Raw genomic sequence first — 16,175 nt, forward strand, 5'->3', positions numbered from 1 at the left:
TTTTTGACAAGCGCTTAACGCTTGTTTCATACAGTAGTTGTTCTATTGTGTATAGAAAATAGACCTCCTGTCTAAAACAGGCGCCTGTGGATATTTTTGGTAATTTCATTATGTATAACAAAGAAATGAACAAAAACACGAAAAGAGGGGATGTTTCGGACCCCCCCCCCCTCCCACCCCACCCCACCCCACCCCGATCAGCGCATGATGTATTGAATCTCGTTTTGGGGTTACCCGAAGTTTTATTTAAACCAATCACGTGATTTTTACAGGCTGTCAGGGAGAACCATCAACAAGGAAGTGTAAACAAATGGTAAACATTAAAGATATGTCGCCATTTTGAGTTAAAGGCCTTTATAAAGGTGTGTATAGTTTGTTAAATGCGTTAATTATTGTCAGCTGTTATTTTCTGATTGTTGAAAATTTAAATCTAATGCTTATAATCTTTAATTTGTTTCCATTGAGTATAAATGTTCTATATCAATGAATATTGCTGAAATGTATCAGCTTACATTAATTGACAGCAACCTGTAGCATTTTTTAGGTCACCTGAGTCACTCAGGTGACCAATTGCAAATGGTCTTCATTCGTCGTCATATGGTGTGCGTCGTCCGTCGTGCCTGCATGACACTGCATGTCTGCATTAAATTAACAATAAATTAAAAAAAATTAAAAATCTTTTTTACACCCATACATACATGTATGAGGGAAATGCATGGTTATGATGTACATGAAACCCTCTACCAAAATTTTGAAATTCATTGCCCCTGGGTCAAGGGTTCAGACTCTAGGGTAAGGCCAAAATGACCATATAATAATAAAAAATGTATTACATCTTAGAAAATCTTCTTCTTTAATCTCATATATATATATATATATTAAAACTAAATGCATGCTTATGATGTCCATGAAGTATTTTACCTAAATTGTGAAATTCTTGACCCCTGGTCAGAAGTTTGTGTCCTAGAACGGGGCCAATATAGCCATATAGTGAAAATGTATTAAATCTTAGAAAATATTCTTCTTTATACTCCAACACATATGGGAAAAAAACTAAATGCATGGTTACTCATGAACTCCTCTGCCTAAATTGTGAAGCTCATGGCCCCTGGGTCAGAGGTTCAACCCGTAGGTGGTGGGTTGGGGGGGGGGGCGGCAATATGGCCATATAGAGTTAATGCACATCGTGTTTTAAATTCTTCTTCTCTACTCTCACACATCTGTATGAAAAACTGACTTAGTAATTATGTTAACCAGGATGTTCTTTACTAAAATTATAAATTTCATGTCCCCTGGAGTATGGGTTTTGACTGTAAGGCCTAGGTGGATGTTTAGTGTAAAAGCATATAATGTTTAAAAATTACTCCCACTCACCTGAAAGGAAAACTCACAGAGTAAAGAATGTTTTAGACCAGGAAGCCCACTATGAAAATCATAAATTTTATGTCCCCCGACTGCCCCGAGGTAGGGGTTCTGACTCTAGAGCAGGGCCAAAATAGTCATATAGTGTTCAAGCATTTAAATGTTTAAGAAAATAGTCATCTTTACTTCTGCTGATACTGAATAAAAGCTGACTGCATTATTATAAAGAAGGAAAAAAGGCCATCTATCATTTTTTTTTAATTTCATGTCTCCCAGTGCAGGGATTTGAATCTAGGGCGGGGCCAAAACACTCATATATAGTGTATAGGGTAGAGGTTCTTAATGCAAGGTGTGGCCAAAATGGTCAATTAGTTTAATATATATAATATTTAAAAAACATCTGCATGCTGACACAAAATAAAAACTGACTGCATATTTAGAAAAAAAACCTTTAAGCTGTCATCTTTAATGATATATCATGTCACCTACATATACATGTAAGGCAAGGGTTATGGCTGAGGTGGGGTTATATATTTGTCTTATTATTTTATTCTGCTCAGGAATTTCTATGAAGGAAATAAGCAAACTCACACATTTAAAAAAGAGAAAGAATGAAGCTGTCTATCAAAGTTAAGACGTTGTAAAACCATTTGGAAAGAGTTCAGTTTATCTATGAAAACATATGCACATAAAACATATCCTGAAAGTTAACAAATATGGGGAAATTATTTTATATCAGAATCTTGCATCTTTTCAATATCAGGTCATGCACTCTATAATGATTGTAAGTTTTTTGCAAAAGTTATAGGTTTCATTGTCCTTTTTGAAAGATTTCAGGCAGGGAGGTGGTCTGTACAATATTATAAATTTCCTACTCCAGAATTAAACTTCTATGAGACTTAAACAAGTTTGTATGTGGTACTCATGCAGGTGACCGTCAAGGCCTATTGGCCTCTTGTTTATTAAAATAAAATCTGAACTGTAAAGAAATGAAATATTTATAAGTAACTAATGATAACTCTATTTAAAAATTTATACAAAAATATATATATTTTTAAATATGTTACTATTTAGAATTAATATAATGAAATTTTGTAACAAAATTTACAACAATTAAAGTAAAAAAAAAAAAGGCAAACAAATATATGTGTACAATATATTTTAATAGTAAAGATTGTTTGAATTCATTTGATGCAGTAGTAAGTTTTAAAAGCAATTATCTATTATGAGATTTTTACGAAGACAAAATTAATGCACTTTTTAGGACTCATACTCATATGTTTACATTTACCAGTGTCTTTGCCTGTGATAAAACTACGTATCGATTTTGTACTATATAACCCATAATACAAATGACGCCAAATCGAGGCGCCAGCAGGGTTTGCTTATTTATATTTAAATATATAATCGTATGATGGCTTAAAATTATATAAATATTAGTAATAAGGAATCATTCTTTGGATACTATGAGATGATAATTTCGGTCGGTCTATCATAAAGCCCTTCGGGCTTTATTGGATTTGATCATGACCCGACCGAAATTATCACCTCATAATACTTAAAGAATGATTCCTTATTCCTTATATAAATCTGTCTTTCAATAATGAAGTTGAGTTTCAAAAAAGAATCAGTGCTTCAAATTTATAAAGTTTAAATAAAATGATAATGTAATTGTCCTTAACAATGGTGTTGTTGTAACAGAGACACTTACTGCCTCTGCTGGGGTTTGAACCCGGGTCCTCTGGCACGCCAGTCCAGCACTCTACCGATCGAGCTAAAGGGTTAACCCGCTAGCCAGAGCTAGTAGGAATGCCATATACCTGACTCTACCACATTGTTATTTGAAGGAAGATGATAGAAACATTTCTGTTAAGACTTTTTCTGAACTCATCTCACTTATTACATATAAGTTTTATTGTTTATATAATTAAACCAAATTTTGTGTTTATTTTTCAGAACATGAATAAAAGTGTCTGACCATGGACCCTGAGTACAGCCTTCAGGATGTGTTACGGTGTCACCTCTGTGAGACCCCGGGCCCCCCTATGTACTGTGTCATTTGTAACAAATATCTGTGTAAAGCCTGTGAGGGGGACCATTTATCTGATCAATCCAAAGAACACAAAGTGGTACCATTTAAAAAGAGGGGATATACTCCAAAGTGTCTAAAACATTCCTCAAAAATATGTGAACATTACTGTGAGCAATGTGACATTCCTATTTGTACAACATGTCGTTCCTCTGAAGAACACAACGGCCATCAATTTATTGAAATAACTAAAACCATGGACAAGAAGAAAGAAATAATTCAAAAAGATTTACAACAACTAGAAAAATCCATTTATCTTCAATATCAAGAGATTGCATCCATTATCCCAGTCCAAAAATCTGCTCTGAATGAAAACTCCCAGAAATTAACAACAGAAATCGACAAACATGGAGAAGACTTGCACAGAGAAATAAACACCATTATCAGAAACATGAAATCTGATCTTGATGAAATGGACACCAAACACCTGGCTACACTAAATAAACAGGAAGATGAAATTAAACACACCATTTCTGAAATCACACAGAGCATTACTGAACTGAAGACGTTACTGGACTCCAATGATGTCAGCCGTGTCTCTGCCTACAAATCCAGGAATGATGAATTCAGAAGATTGCCTCCTAAACTCACAGTGTCTTTACCAAGTTTTACCCCTCAGAAGATCAACAAAGAACGGCTTTATCAACAGTTTGGTTCTCTGTCAGCGTCATCTATCAAAACAGAAGAACATGGCTACACCATGGAATCTCCCGGTGCCGAGTCCTCTCTCCCGGACAGACCGCTCATTGATGTACCACGAATCATCACACAGATAGACACCGAGTGTTGGGGATTAGACGGTGTGTCCTGTCTGAGTGATGAGGAGGTGTGGACGCGTGGTAATGACAAAATCATGAGACTCTACAACCTCCGTGGGGAACTAGTGAAGTCAGTCCAAACCAAGTCAGGGGACGGTCCATGGGACATAGCAGTGACAAGGAGTGGGGATCTAGTTTATACTGATGGCAATGATAGAACTGTGAACATAGTGAAGAATACACAGATACAGACAGTGATCAGACTACAGGGGTGGAGACCTCGCGGTGTCTGTAGTACCTCCTCTGGTGACCTCCTGGTTGTCATGAAGAGTGATGATTATAAACAAACAAAAGTTGTGTGTTACTCTGGCTCCACAGAGAAACAAAGTATTCAGTACGACGACAAAGGACAACCTCTCTATTCATCTGGTTACAATAAATACATCAGTGAGAACAGGAACCTAGATATCTGTGTGTCAGACCATGACGCCCGTGCAGTAGTGGTGGTCAATCAGGCCGGGAAACTCCGGTTTACCTACACTGGTCCTCCCTCTACTACCAAGGAATCATTCTATCCATACGGCATCACAACAGACAGCCAGGGTCGGATCCTGACAGCAGACCATACCTATCCCAACCACCGTATCCACATCCTGGATCAGGACGGACAGTTCCTCCGCTACATTGACAACTGTCATTTACAGGATCCACGGGGTTTATGTGTGGACACCAGAGACAACCTCTTTGTGACTGAGTGGACAGGTACAGTGAAGAAAATACAATATGTCTAGAACATTACACAGCAGTGTAACATTGTTTATATGTATTACATGTTGACAAACTGACTGTATATATTATACTTGTTTGTGTATAACAGTTAATTATCTGTATTATATAATTAGTTTATGTTAATAAATAAACACCTTCATATATTCTTTACATACCAACAATACTATTGTTTAGTTTCTCTATGTAAATCGTAACAAACTCATTGTTTTTGTGCAGTGATTTTAATGGTAAAAAATGACAGCATAAATATTTTACTTTCCAAACAAACTATTATATATACATGTATATATATATATGCTTGTCATTAAAAGTTGAAAAGAATACAATCAAACATTCTGTTTAATGAACATTGTATATCAAGAATGAGAACAAGTGAATGTTTGAAGAAAAAAAACCATTTAATTCATGTCATTCTGTTGGATGAGTATATCATTGTGTATAATAAATGATTTGTATACAATTATGTGACTTTTAAAAATTATTTTTATTACCTAATCAAAGGGATTTTGTTGTTTCATTACAAATTAAATATTTGCGTCTATTTTCAACTGCCGGTCAATAGACTGCCATCTACAGTGTATCAGAACGCGTGTATGTTATATTGTTGACCTTTTAACTGTAATTTTAAATATAAAAAAAATAACTGGATTTTCAGATTTAATTGGATGGAGCAAAATGTCTGAATGTTGATATTATCAGTTGGAAATTTTAAACTCTGTAACATTTAATTCTAAGACTATTTTGAAGCAATGCTGATTGTTGCATCTTAGATCTGAGATGAAAATTAAAAACATCCTCTTTGTCAATGACCAGGTCCCATCGAAGAAGTGAGCAATCTTGTTAGGTTATGGATAGATGATTTATTTTAGCCATACCCTGTAAGCAGGTTGCGCATTGTTATAGCATGACCCCTGTATATTTCCAGTTCAAAAGGTTGATGGGTCAATAGGTTAATATGTCAGTAAGTGTTCTGTCAAACTATTGTATTTTAAGATTTTAGTCATCGATGTTAGTAAACATTATGAAGATTAAACATGCTGACAAGTGGATGAGGTCAAAGGTCACAAGAAGTAAAAAGCACAGTTACTCTTGATTTCAGCGTAAAATGCATGCGCAGATGCAGAATTTTTTTTCCAGAGGAGGTCCGCGTCATATTTTCGGCAAATTTACTATATAAGTAAGAAAATTGAGTTTTTCAGGGGGTACCGACTCTCCCTATCTATATCCGCGCATGAAAATATACAGAAATGTTAAAATTCACTGTTTAATGCAAATAAAAAAATACCAGAGTCTTATTTATTTTTTCTACAAAGGTTCAAATGTGCTACAAATAACATTTCTGATGTAAGGAGGGTAACTGCAACAGGGATTTGAATGACTTGCGTTATTTTTTCAATCAAAATGAGCCTATACCAACGGATGGGCGGATATTTTAGAATAGTTGGCATTGAGGTTCTAAATAAGATTTTGGCGCAAACAGCAGTCAATAGTGTCAATATGTTTGGAGTACTAAGTTAAAAGACTACAAAAGTCGATGTTTTGCTAGATAATAGATTTGATACAATATTCGCTATTAACCGTTCCAAGGGGGGGGGGGGGGGGGGTTGCGGAATTATTTTGCATTTTAAAATCGTGTCCATTGTTAATATATTTTCACAGTAAACACGAGCAAATATATTATCTTATTCTTTAGTATATTATTTTTATTTCAACAAAACAAAAAACCAAAGTGCTCTGATTAATCAATTTGATAAAACTTTTATTAAAATGTATGTGATAGGAGTTATCTCTCTTTGATCAGTCATGCAAATTAAAGATATAAACTCGCATATACTTAAATGTATTCTATAATAAAAGGGTGAAAAATTCAACAAGAGCTTCGATAAATGAAAAGTTATACAAAACTTTTTATGATAAATGCAAACCATGTCCACCACTTTCCTCTTTTAATAATTTTAGACAAATGCCAGACATTTCAACCTTCAAATTTTTAACCTTAGTGTGTTCCTATGATTTGACCTAAGTGGGTTCCTAAGATTTGACGTAAGTGTGTTCCTAAGATTTGACCTAAGTGTGATCCTAAGATTTAACCTAAGTGTACATGTGTTCCTAAGAGCTAGCATCAGGGGGGCCAGGGGGGCCTGCCCCCCCCCCCCCCCCCACTTTTTCTCGCACCAAATAATTCTATATTTTCTTAAATTTGAATTATTATTCATGTGGTCCCCCCCACACTTTTTTGGGAGTATGTATAAAAATTGGAATAGAAATGAGAGAAATCAAATTATAAGTTATAAATGTACGCCATTTTTTTTTCAAGATTTTTTGGATGAGTCTGCCCCCCCCCCCCCAACTTTCAAAATCGATGCTACGTGCCTGGATTTAACTTAGAAAAAAAAAGGTTAGGGATCTTAAGATGTAGCTAGACGGTAACTTAGGAACTCCTAAGTAAGGATATCCACACCTACTAAAATCATTCCTAGTTTTCATATTAATTTATAGAGCTAGAATTTCAGACTTGTTCAAGGATAAATCATAACCAAATAATTAGGGAAAATAATACATGTACATTGGTACGATAGGCCTAAAACCAGTAATTTTTATACATTGCTTAGATTTATTTTAGTGACCAAAGCAATTGTGTTAACAAAACCTAAAATCAAATTAACCGCTATATTGTGTAAAGAAATTATGTATTGGGACAGCTTTTGGCTTACAAGCCAATGATTATAGAAACAACAAATGCATGTTTTAGTGTAAATTAACATTTGAACCAAAGGTTCGGCCTAACGAAGAAGCTCAAATTTAGCATAGGTAGAAATACTTTATCTAAAAAGTACATGACTTTTATTCGACCTTCAATTATTATCTTTAAGAGAGTCCCTTTATTTAGAAACAGGATGGATGCCTCTCTCAGACAGCAGAAAATTAGCAAAATTGAGCACAATGTATAAAACTCATAATAATTTGGTACCGGACTATTTCAAAAATAGTTTGCTTTCTACCAGGACTTTAGAATCGAATTACAATACACACAATCGTGAAGACTATACTATTCTAAAATGTAGACTAGAAATATTCAGGAAATGGTTTGTTCATGACACGATCAATTAATGGTATAGTTTAAGTTTAATCACCAGAAATAATTTCTCGTTTAGAAGTTTCAAAGGCAGTATTCAATTAAACCAAACTAAACCTCCGTTCTATTTTTGCTTCGGCAAGAGACGACTTTACATTATTCACACATCGTTCTGCACATGCATCTTAAACTTTGACCTTTTCAGAAAAATATTATTGAAAGCCCTATTTGCCAATGTGGATTACCAGAAAATTCTTATCATTAATTTTGTTTGTTTGTTGTTGTTGTTTTTTTTTTAAGAAATATACCAATGCACGAAATGAACTGTTTTCAAACATTCTAAATTTAAATCAAATCCACGTTATTAATTGTCATTTACTTGTGTGGGGAGATGAATCTTTGACTGTCAATCTAAACCAACGCATCGTTTTAGCTGTTCAAAGATTTATCAGAGATTTTGGTAGATTCTCGTAATTTCAGTCTTACTGCCTAGACTAAATTCAAACAGGACTAGGTTTTTTAAATACAGATACGTTTGTTCCATAATCATGATAATTTAACTATATTTAAGTAATATCCATTTCTTTGTACTTTCCATAAATTTATAAATTGTTATACTTAATAAGAACCTCGTTAGTTGTTAGAACTTGTGTTCGAACCATTTGTATATGTTTATGCAATAAAATATGTTCAGACCATTCTTAACTAAAAGGTAAAGACAGAAATGAAGCTAAGGATTATTTGCAAAAATGACAGCAATGCTTGTTCACAATTTAAGATCAGCAATTTGTCCGAAGTAAACTTTGGGACTTCTTTCAGCCCTGCCATTAGCGTGTAACACTTGGTAGCAATGCGTGCAAAGGCAGTAGAAATAATTGTATCAGAAAAAACCATGGTTGAAATTGATCTTTTCTTTGATATCTTATACGACATAAAGTCCTACGATTAAACCAAATTAAGAAAATAAGTACCTGTTACACAAAGGGACCGTGGATATTCTCCAGGGAGACGGCAAAGGCGTTCTTCGCGATATTAAAGTAATTTGCAGTTTTATATTGTTGAATACCAGTCCTCTAATTTAGAAATTTGATCAACTTGATTTAAAAGAGGGGGCCACATTGCTGGTTGCCTCCCCTGAATTGATACATCGTATTTTATCGGTAAAAAAGGCAATACCTGGGACTGCCGGCCGTTATTAGGGAGCGATGCCGTGTACGGATGGTCGGTTGCTGTTACCGTCAACCCTATTTAATCGTTTCAACAAGGGTCTGATTTATTACGTGCAAACGCTGGTAACTACCGGGTAGTGCCGACAACAACAATGGCGGATAGGGATGCCGTGTAATGGCAGAGGAAAGAGGGGCTGTCAAACATCGTTATCATCTCGCGAGACCGTGAGAGCGCTGGCCCTGATGTCGACAGATCCTTAATTTGGTAATCTGATCGAGCTTTGTCTTTTCTTCCTTTCTGAGTTTTCTGTCTCAGGTAAAAACCTGCTACTTCTTCATCTTTCCTTTCCTTTTGGTTTTCATCCATTATTAAAAAATGTCGATTATTTCATTCTTAAGAAAGGACTTTCCATTTTTTAACATAAAACCCCCCATGAAAACGCTTTACAAAATTAATGTTTTTAAAAGAAATAAAAAGAGTTTAAAAATTTATAAACGCCTTTCATTTATTTGTTATATGGGGGTTCCTTCCAAATGAAGTAATTTTTATCAAAATTTAAAAATAAATATATTTCTTAAAAACAAAAGGCACGTACATGTATTGTGGTCTATTATAAGATAACCATAAGTCTACCTTTACGATATACTCGCACCTTTACACTTTCATTATGATATTAACTTAAACAACAAAAATGAATTCAACTATTTGCTTTATACTTATATATTTTATTTTATTTATTAAATTTCTAAGCAAAGTTTCCATGTGTTTTCTACTTAATCTCATCTCATATATACTTATTCATTTAATTTTCAAATATTAAAAATATGAAAATTTATATACGCTGTACGAACATGCTTTTTTCTAAAACATTTGTTAAAGTGATTGTTATTTTTATTGTAACTCCAGTTAGTCTAGGTCTTGAACTACTTCGATTCTGCACTGCGTCTTCTCTATTTATAAATAGCTGCAAATTAGATAAATGAAAATATTGAGTCGGGCGTTTAAAGTTGAAACGACAACACTTATTACTTTACTAACTTGTCTTAAGCTGTAATTTTGAATTTTTGAAAAACCCGATATATATTCTTTTTAATATCAATTTTCATCTACTTTTTATCGTCTTTTATGAATAGATATACATGGGAAAAACGTGTTTTTTCATATGTTGAACCCGAATGAACCATTTGATTTGGACGAGCGAGCTTGGGATTTGTTTGTCCTCTTTTGGTACATATATATATTGCGCTTTGGTATTTATCAGTCGTAGATAGTTCTCGATAACATCAAGCAAGAAGTTGATAAGTTGACAATTTCTTAATTGACGACGGGAAAATAACTGTTAGTTGTTAATTTCAGGCGTGACTAACCACACTGACAAATAAATCTCTATAGCTAATACCATAAAGTCAGATTCACCAAACCGATTGACAGTTTTAAACAGATCCTTGATCAAACACCAAAATTCAAGAGAAAAATCAGTTAGTGTTCTTTGCTATCGATGGGAACACTGCAAAAAAAAATAATAATAGGTTGTTTGATATTCAATCATTTTCTAGGATAGTACCTGTTTCTTAGAAACATTTTATCAACCCTGATTACATCAAACGGCTTAAAGTTTATTCATTATTCATTTAAACATCTCTCTTTATCATATTTTACAGTGATTATATGGGTGCAAAATGTAAATCACATATTTCAGAACTTCAAATGTATTTAAGATATGAAGCTGTTAATGATTTTACCGATAGTTTAATGACTAAGTTGGGCATTAATAATTAACCGTAATGCCGGCGCTAAGTCATTCGTCTTAATGACGCTTTACAGGGGCTATAACTCTACAGAAATCAAACGTCTGGGATATGTATCTTATAGTTCTTTTTTTCTTTCTCCTTCTTTCCTTTTTTGTAACAATGTGATAAAAATCATTGTAAATCATTCTGTTCCTCCTTGTACTTTCTTTGATTGTTTATTTTACTTCGGGGTTCTGGAAGCCATTTGCACATAGATTAGAGAGACATAGTTTATTTTATCATTTAGTACTAGTTCAATATATTTCTTGGGATATTTTTCTCTTTCTTTTACTGTAATCTTTGACAGTGTAAAATCAGGTAAAAGGGAATCTTAAAAAAACAATATCAAATTTTGATTCTTAATCAATGTCACAAATATGTTTACAACAACGGAGAAGAAGTAATAACAAGATGATAGAGCACAAGAAATTGATTTCCTTGTCAAACATTTCCAGTGCCTAGCCACTTCAACTCAGGGTCCTTGGACCGCAATTTGTCATCATTCTCTACAAAAATACCGCGAGGACAAAGAACCATGGCCATCTGAGGAGTTTTTCTGAAGAACAGCGCAGTTTTACTACAAGCTAAAAGCCGGCTAATTAAAATGGATGATCATTTCCTTGGGTTTGATGGTAACGATGCGCCGTCAAGGCATTTGTAAAGGGATTCTGTATATTAGATATAATTATTTAATGGTTGGATTGCCGTTCGGACTTATCCACTGTTTATTCTTTTAATCGAAACATTCATTTACCGCGGCGCCACCGGAAACACGTGGTCTCATTAATTTTTGTAGACGATGTCGATGGCGAATAAATTCCTGTTAGCAACTTCCGGTTCGTTGTGATGTCCGTCGCGTGATTGCTAAATCGGCAGAGCTCGGAAAAGGATCGCGATAAATTTCTATTACCTTTTCATTACGGATGATCTTTCTGCGCAGAAGACGCATGGATCCACTCAGGTGACAGAACGGATACGTCAGACTTCTGTGCTTCATTTGTGCACTTTTCTTGGTTCTTTTACATTGAATTTGCAGATGTTAATCTTTTTTTAAGAAGGAAAAGAAAAAAAAAATTCAACTTTGATTTTGTACATTTTGATTTGTCCTGGCTTTTTTTTAATTCGTTTTTCTACTTTTTTAATTGTCAAATTACATTGAATAGCATATAAATGTAGAAATGTAGTGTTCTTTCTTAAAAACTTTTTTTTTACTCAATTTTTTCATCAATTTCTTAAGAATAAAAAAACCCACTTTTGATACTAATCTTTGGTCAAAGGTACATGTATGGAGAATGCTGCGCACTGCCCGAAAATGCCCATTCCGGAGTTGTCCGATCGAGTACATGTATTTAATATGTCCATATAACTGTAAAGACTTTCCAAATATATACTTTTAGGAAATTACGATCAGATTTCAAAGATAATTGAATACATTTTGTTTTTGTTATTTTATTAAACTGAGTGAAAATAAAGAGAGCATTACATCTGTTCTTCAAGCTAGATGTTTCCTCGTAGAATTTCAAGAATCAGACTTTTTTTTAGCTCTAGATATAACCTAAAATGATATTGCATTACGCTTAGATGAATATTTTCAAGAAGCTTGATTTTTTTATGATTTTTATTTTATAATTGTATGTATATATAATAATAAAGATTATTTTTAAAATTAATATTCTTTCTTTTAATGGTACTTTTTTTCCTCTGAAAATAGATATCGAAAGCTTATGATTAACTAAAAAATATTTAAATGACGAAAACATGTTTCAGGCACTTAAGGTAGAAAAAAATCCTTTATGATTAACGATAAACTATTTGACTCGTATCTAATTCAGCTTGCGAGCTACGGATGCAATGCATAGCAAATGATTAGAGTATGTAATATCGTAACATTATAGCAATTCGGAGTTATTGTATTTGTTTGTGTTTGGTTTTTAAACATACTTACAGATGCATATGTAACTTGAAGTGTGCTAATAAAAAAAAAGAAGTCCGGTCATCGGGACCATGTGGGTTGTGTTGTTCATTGTAAACGGTTTAATATCAGACCAAGATATCACGGTAAAAAATCTCAAATACAATTACTTTGAGTTCGACATGTAATTTGAAACTCAAGCTTTCTAAACATAAAAATTCAACCCTTAAGCCCTTTGAGAATAAAACAAAGTTCTTTGAGGAATTTCCCTCTGATTAATATATACATCAGCTATATCTTATATTCCAATACTTCATGCTCTACTGTTACATATTTTTTAATCCGATAAATTGAAAAAGGAAACCTAAATGAAACGTCTACATAGTTCTGATGGCTTCCTTCGCTTCTTTAAATCTGCGATCGTCTTTCTAAGGTCAAAATATTAAAAACCTTCTTGTACATAGCCTCTTCCTCTTATTGTTTTATGGAATCATCAAAAGCTGACATAAACACCAATATTATTTCTGATTGTACTAGGCTAACAAATAGCATTGGTTTGAAATGGAGATTCTTAACAGATGAAACCGGATAGTTGTGGTAGCTACTCAAATAACGGCAATTTTGCAAGTTAATCGCTTTAACGATGATTACTGGCGAGATCGCATTAGTCAACACAGCCAGAGCGTGGTCGATGACATTTTAACGCTCATCATTTAAGATTTCAAGTCTCGCGAGACGCGAGAGCACAAAGAATACTGACATCCTATTGGACAACTCGTTATTGCATTCAATGGCCGCGCGCCGTGTAAACACATTTGTCTGTTTGCCACTCGCTCTCCCGGGAAAGACGCTCGTCGGAACAGCTAATGGTACCATTTCGATTGGTCATTGTTCTCTCGGCTTTTGATGCACGGGCACGCGTCACGCATCAGCTAATACATTTATGTCTAGGTGTGTTGAAATTCGTACACTTATATTTAGAGACTAAATCATTTTAGTCCTAGATTTGTATCATTAAGCAGAAATGCTGGTGTACTGCATTCAAATCCAAATCAGTTACAAAAGCAAAATATTGATACTGATTTTTATCTCTGTGTGTAGGATGATCATAATGATTAAACTCATTTGATTAACATCTTAATTTTTCACTTGACTTGCTTATCTTTTTTTAAATAATTCGTCACCAAATTACATTTAAAACTAATTATGAAGGAACACATGAGATTTTGTTTTTAAGATAATTAAGAATTAACGTATCATTATGTAATTTTCCAATTCATATTCATTTGCATTATCAATATGCATCAATGTTTTTCTTTAACTTCTTTTGAATATTAAATTTTTAAAAGGAAACTATTGCTGCCTCTTTACTAAACTCAACACAGAACACAATTCTGTCTGAAACAAAATGCGAATGATTTACTTCCAAAAAAAAAGGAAAAATATCAGAAATGCTACAATGAAATTCTCAAGAGATCTAAAAACATGCATATATATGCAAAACGGCCTGAGTATTATTCAGACATTCAATTACATTAATGCACCGTTCGGGAGCGATCGCAACACAGCGTGAACGTTTTGTCCATTTGTAATCCTAGTTGCTCACAAACGGTTGCCACCGGAACCTGTTCCCCTCAAATGTCAGTTCCGTAACGACCCCGCCGGGGATTTTACTCGCTGCACTTTCCCGTCCACAGCGACTCCTGATGATATCTGCTAGATAGCGAAAGTAGGACATCACTGGATGGAAGCCCTCGGATCATCGTAACAAATTAATTGGCCATAGGTCACCCATTGAAGTGACGAAAACCTCGGCTTTATCGGCTCTTGGGTGCAGCCGGGCCGACGGATCGCTTTTCCTGATGACATCTTCTTTGTAACATTGATGGGATTTTTTTGCCGTCGTTTAGTAAACATTATTAGTCTGGGGTCTATTAATCTTTGGCTATTTGATGCCGATGAAATAAACATATGCTAACAATTTAACAACGCCATGCTTCCGTGGACCATGTCTTTTACTCTGGGTCCAAAACACGCTTTGAAATTCATTCGATTTCCTTAGAGATTTGAACCACCGAACACAAAAGTTGTACTGTTAATAAATCGGTTTAAAAAACTCGTGTCGACTCCTCATAGCAGGTATCATATAACAAAGACATTGCAGAATTAATTAAAAGCAGGACTGTTTTTTTTTTAAATGGACAGATCACAAACTCGATGCTTCTCTAGTTGTCGCACACGGGCTTCTTACCATATAATTTATCATATAAAAAACAAGTTAATGCAATCCAGAATAATTTCTGATCTTCACTGCATAAACACAGCAGTTCGTGGTGACATCTAAAAAAATGAAGAAAAGAACGTACGTTATCCAACTATTACAAGTTTTACCAAATATGCATATAAAATAAAATCTTTACTCTCAGATTTCCGAAAAATGTCTTTTGACAGTAAACTGCCAACTTACAGAGCGTCTCAGATGTGTTAAAAATGGCAACGAAAGCCGAAACAAAACACGTGGTAACTTCATGAAGAGCTATCCCGTAACAAAGACATACATGTACAAATAGCATGTTTACCAGCAATAGCGTCATAACCTGTTCACCCGCAATAGCGTCATAGCCTGTTCACACGTGATAGCGTCATAGTCCGTCCCACCTTGATAGCGTCATAGCCTGTTCCCCCGTGATAGCGTCATCACCTGTTAACGCGTTATAGCGTCCAAACGGAGTCGTGTTCAACAGAGCAGTTGCTCGCGAGCTCTCGCTAAAATCCACTATGCTAACTATACCTGCGAAGCCTCGCCGTCTATGAAATTGATCAACCCGATATATTTCTGTTCTGTATCCGGTCAGTAACATACCTAATAAGTAATAATGACCGTCCATGTATGACGCTATTACAAGTTGACCACTTGGGACGCTATCACGTTGACGCTATTACGAGTTGACCACTTGGGACGCTATCACGTTGACGCTATTAGAAGTTGACCACTTGGGACGCTATCACGTTGACGCTATTAGAAGTTGACCACTTGGGACGCTATCACGTTGACGCTATTACGAGTTGACCACTTGGGACGCTATCACGTTGGCCATTACATGTCTATGAGATCTAGATTGATCATCCCGATATATTTCTGTAGTCAATCAGTAATAAACCTAGTAATTTTTTTGTTTTTCCGAGGACTTTCAAATGAGGCATTTTTAAAATTATTTTTAAGCGAATA

The 16,175-nt window shown here is 34.6% G+C and overlaps 1 pseudogene; it reads left to right on the top strand.

Moving 5' to 3' along the window:
* Positions 1-215: 215 nt before the first annotated feature.
* On the top strand, positions 216-5,461 carry LOC128161396 (tripartite motif-containing protein 3-like; annotated as a pseudogene).
* The last annotated feature ends 10,714 nt before the right edge of the window (positions 5,462-16,175 follow it).

Source organism: Crassostrea angulata, chromosome 8 (genome assembly GCF_025612915.1).
Source record: "Crassostrea angulata isolate pt1a10 chromosome 8, ASM2561291v2, whole genome shotgun sequence".
Lineage (NCBI taxonomy): Eukaryota > Metazoa > Mollusca > Bivalvia > Ostreida > Ostreidae > Magallana > Magallana angulata.